Here is a 6,262-nt window from a genome sequence, read left to right on the forward strand (position 1 = left end):
AGATTCGTGCATCTGAGTCAACGCAGCGAATTTGTTCGCTGAACTTATTACGTTCTCCTCACTTAGCGGAGGTGTGTAAGTCTTCACATATCAGGCTGACGGTTCTGTTGTCAGATTTCCGCCATCTCCGCGCCACCTGTCTCGGTGTGTGCGGCCAAGGCCACGGCTTCGGCTGTTTTATCAATACAACCCCCTGCTTACTGGGCAGGGTCTTCCGTGCGTTGCTCTGGCTCGGCTTCGGCAACACTTACACTTTTAATACGTGAGGACGAGTCGGCCACTCAATTTTGTTTACCTTCTTTATAGAGAATTTAATAGTCTTACTCCCCTAATTTTAACTGGAGCTTCCTCAACCTCAGAGAGGGATCAGAAATGCTACCTAACCTCGTCAGTGGTTTGTGATCCATGATTATCTTAAATTTGCGACCGAATACATGGGGGCGGACATATTTAACAGCCCACTCTATTACTGATAGTTCGTGTTCTACTGTATGTTGCAGGATCGGTTTGTAATCCCGAAGCAGTTAGTTCATGTCCCATGAACGTAACTTCTTTTCGTGAAAACCCACATGTATCTACTTGGAGCTTTAAATTCCCCCGCTGCAACCGTTCCAGTACTGCTTCTAGGCGTGCATTGTGCTCATCTAATGAGGCACACACTACAACGATATCATCCAGATATACAGAGTTGTCCATCGATAGTGACCGGGCCAAATATCTCATGAAATAAGCATCAAACGAAAAAACTACAAAGAACGAAACTCGTCAAGCTTGAAGGGGGAAACCAGATGGCGCTGCCATAGGTCAAACGGATATCAACTGCGTTTTTTAAAATAAGAACCCTCATTTTTTATTACATATTCGTGTAGTACGTAAAGGAACATCAATGTTGAATGTTTTAGTTGGACCACTTTTTTCGCTTTGTGATAGATGGCGCTGTAATAGTCACAAACGTATAAGTACGTGGTATCACGTAACATCCAGCCAGTGCCGACGGTATTGCTTCGTGATACATTACCCGTGTTAAAATGGACCGTTTACCAATTGCGGAAAAGGTCGATATCGTGTTGATGTATGGCTATTGTGATCAAAATGCCCAACGGGCGTGTGCTATGTATTCTGCTCGGTATCCTGGACATCATCCAAGTGCCCGGACTGTTCGCCGGATAGTTACGTTATTTAAGGAAACAGGAAGCGTTCAGCCACATGTGAAACGTCAACCACGACCTGCAACAAATGATGATGCCCAAGTATGTGTTTTGGCTGCTGTCGCGGCTAATCCGCACATCAGTGTGCCAGAATCGGGAATCTCAAAAACGTCGGTGTTGAGAATGCTACATCAACATCGATTGCACCCGTACCATATTTCTATGCACCAGGAATTGCATGACGACGACTTTGAACGTCGTGTACAGTTCTGCCACTGCGCACAAGAGAAATTACGGGACGATGACAGATTTTTTGCACTCGTTCTATTTAGCGACGAAGCGTCATTCACGTAAACCGGCATAATAAGCACTATCGGGCAACGGAAAATCCACGATGGCTGCGATAAGTGGAACATCAGCGACCTTGGCGGGTTAATGTATGGTGTGGCATTGTGGGAGGAAGGATAATTGGCCCCATTTTATCGATGGCAATCGAAATGGTGCATGTTTGCTGATTTCCTGCGTAATGTTCTATCGATGTCACTACAAGATGTTTCACTGCATTACAGAATGGCGATGTACCTCCGAAATAATGGATGACCGGCACATAGCTCGCGTGCGGTTGAAGCGGTATTGAATAGCATATTGTATGACAGGTGGATTGGTCGTCGAAGCACCATACCACATGGCCCGCACGTTCACCGGATCTGACGTCCCCGGATTTCTTTCTGTGGGGAAAGTTGAAGGATATTTGCTATCGTGATCCACCGACAACGCCTTACAACATGCGTCAGCGCGTTGTCAATGCATGTGCGAACATTACGGAAGGCGAACTACTCGCTGTTGAGAGGAAAGTCGTTACACGTATTGCCAAATGCATTGAGGTTGACGGACATCAGTTTGAGCATTTATTGCATTAATGTGGTATTTACAGGTAATCACGCTGTAACAGCATGCGTTCTCAGAAATAGTAAGTTCACAAAGGTACATGTATCACATTGGAACAACAGAAATTAAATGTTCAAACGTACCTACGTTCTATATTTTAATTTAAAAAAAACCTACCTGTTACCAACTGTCCGCAGCTCGTGGTCGTGCGGTAGCGTTCTCGCTTCCCACGCCCGGGTTCCCGGGTTCGATTCCCGGCGGGGTCAGGGATTTTCTCTGCCTCGTGATGATGACTGGGTGTTGTGTGCTGTCCTTAGGTTAGTTAGGTTTAAGTAGTTCTAAGTTCTAGGGGACTGATGACCATAGATGTTAAGTCCCATTTTGTTACCAACTGTTCGTCTAAAATTGTGAGCCATATATTTGTGACTATTACAGCGCCATCTATCACAAAGCGAAAAAAGTGGTCCAACTAAAACATTCATATTTCTTTAACTACTACACGAATATGTAATAAAAATGGGGGTTCCTATTTAAGAAAACGCAGTTGATATCCGTTTGACCTATGGCAGCGCCATCTAGCGGGCCAACCATAGCGCCATCTGGTTTCCTCCTTCAAGCTAGACTAGTTTCGTTCTTTGTAGTTTTTTCGTTTGACGCTTATTTCGTGAGATATTTGGCCCGGCCACGATCAATGGACCACCCTGTATAAAGACTTTGTTCCACTGTACCCCGGTCAGCAGAGTATGGATTAAATGCTGAAAAGCGGAAGGAGCAGCTTTCAGGCGTATAACGATACTGTAATATTCATAATGGGCCACTGGTCTGTTCAAGGCCGTCTTTTCTCAGTGCTTCTCATTTATTAGTACCTGATTTATCCTTTAGCAAGATCCAGTGTGGACAAGTACTTTTCTTTTCCCAAAATGTGTAAGATCTCATCGATCTGGGACAAAGGGTATACCATACTTAAAGATATTTCTTTCAGTTTTCGGTAGTCTGCTGCTACTCACAATTTTTGCCTCCCGCTGGCATCTAATTTCTTTGGAATCATTATTTGTGGGAAATTCCAGGGGCTGGTACTTGGTGAAATTATGCCATTGGCTAACATCCCCTCTACGTCGGTTTGTAACGCTTCTTGCCGCGTCTGTGGGATTCGGTATGGTCTCTGGTTTATTATTTCGCCTTCGGCTTCTGGTATCAGTGGAACTGGATGCTTCAGCAATGTTGTATGAGTGAGCACATCTGATAAACGGAACTATCGTTGTATGCAGAGCAGAACTCCCCAAGTGCTGCTTTTTCCTCGTGATTCAAATGAACTGTTCGCTTATTTCCTCTCACTAAGCTCTGTCGATATTTTATCATCCCTTTCTTCTTAGTCAGGGCATGTCGGATTGTGTAACTAATAGGAGGTGGGATCGCTCTACTTAAGGGGTAGGGAGCCTAACGTCCTGGTCTGTAGCATTCAGTACGTTGATGATAAATGTTCCGGTTCGAATGATCACGAAAACGTCCTGTTTGGGAATCAACACTTCTGTTCCTAGTATGTATGTCACGGATACCTTTAAAAATCGTTCTTCCCATGAGCCGGTCATTATTTCCGCATTGCAACCGCTAATAGGTGTTTGCATGGGACGCGACCTCCATTCCACCGGTTTGTCAGCCCTCCAACTATTCTGAGTTTATCGGTTTCCTTTTCTTTGCTCATTTGCGGCGGCCAGCGACAGCGGATGAGGCGTCTGGCCGGCTATCTGAACAGAGTACTTACTCTTACATAAGACTCGTGGCAAGCTGTTAGTGTCGAGCACCGGGTCTTCTATTTCTTCTGAGCCTCTTTGTTCTTTGAGTGGCACAACGCCTCGACTCGAGGCCATTGTATACCGTACACTGCCATACTTTGTCACAAAAGCGTAACTAACTCGTTCGGCCTCCCATTTTCTACTTCTTGTGACTGTAAGTTGGGCTATGTGCGCGTCTTCCTATGCTTCTTACAATTCAACTCTCACCTTATTCCCACACCCCTCTGCATGCGTAATCCAAAACGACCTTATTATTCTCGAGAAGTTCTCTAACAACCCGTCAAATGGCAAGTCAATACGGGCATCTATGGCTTCGAATTTAGTAACTCATTTGGTACCTGCTCTCGTTTCCAGCTGTACTAGCACCCACCTTTCCATCCGTATTTCTTCATTAACAGCGCTTTTGATCATCATTGCCTTATAATCTCTGACGTGGCATAATGGGACTGCATCATTGCACTCGTCAATTGTTTCCCAGCGCGGTTTTGTTGCACATGTTGACCCATCTGCTTTTCTGACAATCTTGGGTGTAATGGCTGGGCCAGTGACACGTGAAGCAAGTTACGTATTTTTCTTTAGTGCAGGAAGAAGTGTTCCCGGCCAAATTAAATTGTGTGCACCTTACCGGGGGAGGACACAGGTACCGTGAACCATTTCCCTTGAATTCTTGAACATTGATGTCCTTGACAGGTAGCCGGGCACACTCGGGTTTCGGAGGAATTTCCCAAGTTATACCCATCTTGTGGACGGTATATTTCCACCTACACATCTGCCTTAGATGCCCTTCTCTACCACAACTAAAACACTTGGTTACCGCTTTTTGTCCTTGCCAGGGCACAATCGCCGCTGATATTTTTCTTTATCAGACATATTGCACATTCTTCGGTTGCGGCGAAATCAGTTGCTTCTGACAGTGTTAATTTTTCACCCTGATCTCATACCACGTCTTGATTCGTTCTTTGTATAAACTGTGTGTAAACGCAGCCCTTCCTAGTCCGTCAGTTAATGCGTTACTACTAGAAATCCCCTCGTCTTCCATTACTTTTCTCATGGTTTCCCTCAACCCAGATTGTACAGGTTAATTGGTGGTGGGTTGCCTGCCGATTCCCCGATCGCGACTGAAAAGCAAGCTTCGAGTGGTGCAGAGTACGGAGTTCGGTAGGACTACGTAGCAAAGAGGATGGAATTGTCTAAATACAGATGTGAATGCATTTCATGGAGGTTCCCCTGACACTCTTCCCTATTTCCAAGTTCCCGTCTATAACCGACTGGCTCTTCATTCTCTGAGTCTGCTGTGTGTCCCACACTGAATCTATTAAAGATCCTACGTCCGGTTCCTGCCGACACATGTTGCGGAGACGACGCTATCAGCTTGTTGCTGGTACTGCACTCTCCACACTAAGATAGGAGGGCTCTGTTTTACGGCTTCTTAAGCACACTAACATTATGGAAGGTTCGGTGATGTGCTGTGCATGACTGATAACGCGGTTAGTGCGCGATGCCATCCGTACTTGGCTCTTGTGGAATAACCCCCCACTGCAATGGGGAGCCAGTCACGAAGGCCGCTGTAGCGTGTCACAGGGACGGCAGAGTCAGCATCCGTTATCGAGTCCAAATATTTATTGGTTCGGCGCTTCCGGCGCTGAAACAAGCAGCCCACTCACTGACTCTGGCCAAGAATTACTTTCTAAACTTACCAATGAACTGATCAGAATATTTTGATATTCGTGACTGTTTCGTTAGAACATAGTCTGCACAATAACATCAATGTTAATTTTAAGTGATTAAAACAAGAACAGTAACAGAACTAAAGGCGCGTTTTACACATTCGAGGTTCCTTATGTAAGATTTTGTATGCGTTAAAACTTATCCATCTGCTGAGGTACACACACATACGTATGCAAGTGTAGTGAAACTTCAATATGGCGATAAATGAGTTGGTTCGTGTTGGTGTTCGTGTTGCAGCACATATTGCTATACACAAACTGTCAAAATGTTTGAGTAAACATAGAAAAAGAAAACGTAGCTGTTCGGTGCAGAAACGTATAGTATGGAAAAGTGAGTTAGGTACACCTAACATGATAATCATGGAATTACAATTCGAGGATGAAGAATCGTTAGAAAACAATTTTAGGTTGAAGAAATACAATTTTGAATATTTACTGCCTCTTGTAGAGCGTGATATTCAGACTGCAGACAGCCGCATGAGGTATGAAATCCCTGCACGTGTAAAACTGCATGTGACTTTAAAAATACCCCGCGTCAGGAGATTCGCTTTCTTCTCTACAGTACGATAGCGCATCCAGAAAACTACAATTTCAAAGTTTTTGGATGAGGTGCTGGATCCCTGTACCTACCATTAAGACTATGTGAAGGTAATTTACCTTCAGTAATAATTAATGAACTTTTCAAGGTCTGCCATAAGTTTAACAG

This window comes from Schistocerca serialis, chromosome 6 (genome assembly GCF_023864345.2).
Source record: "Schistocerca serialis cubense isolate TAMUIC-IGC-003099 chromosome 6, iqSchSeri2.2, whole genome shotgun sequence".
NCBI classification, from domain to species: Eukaryota; Metazoa; Arthropoda; class Insecta; order Orthoptera; family Acrididae; genus Schistocerca; species Schistocerca serialis.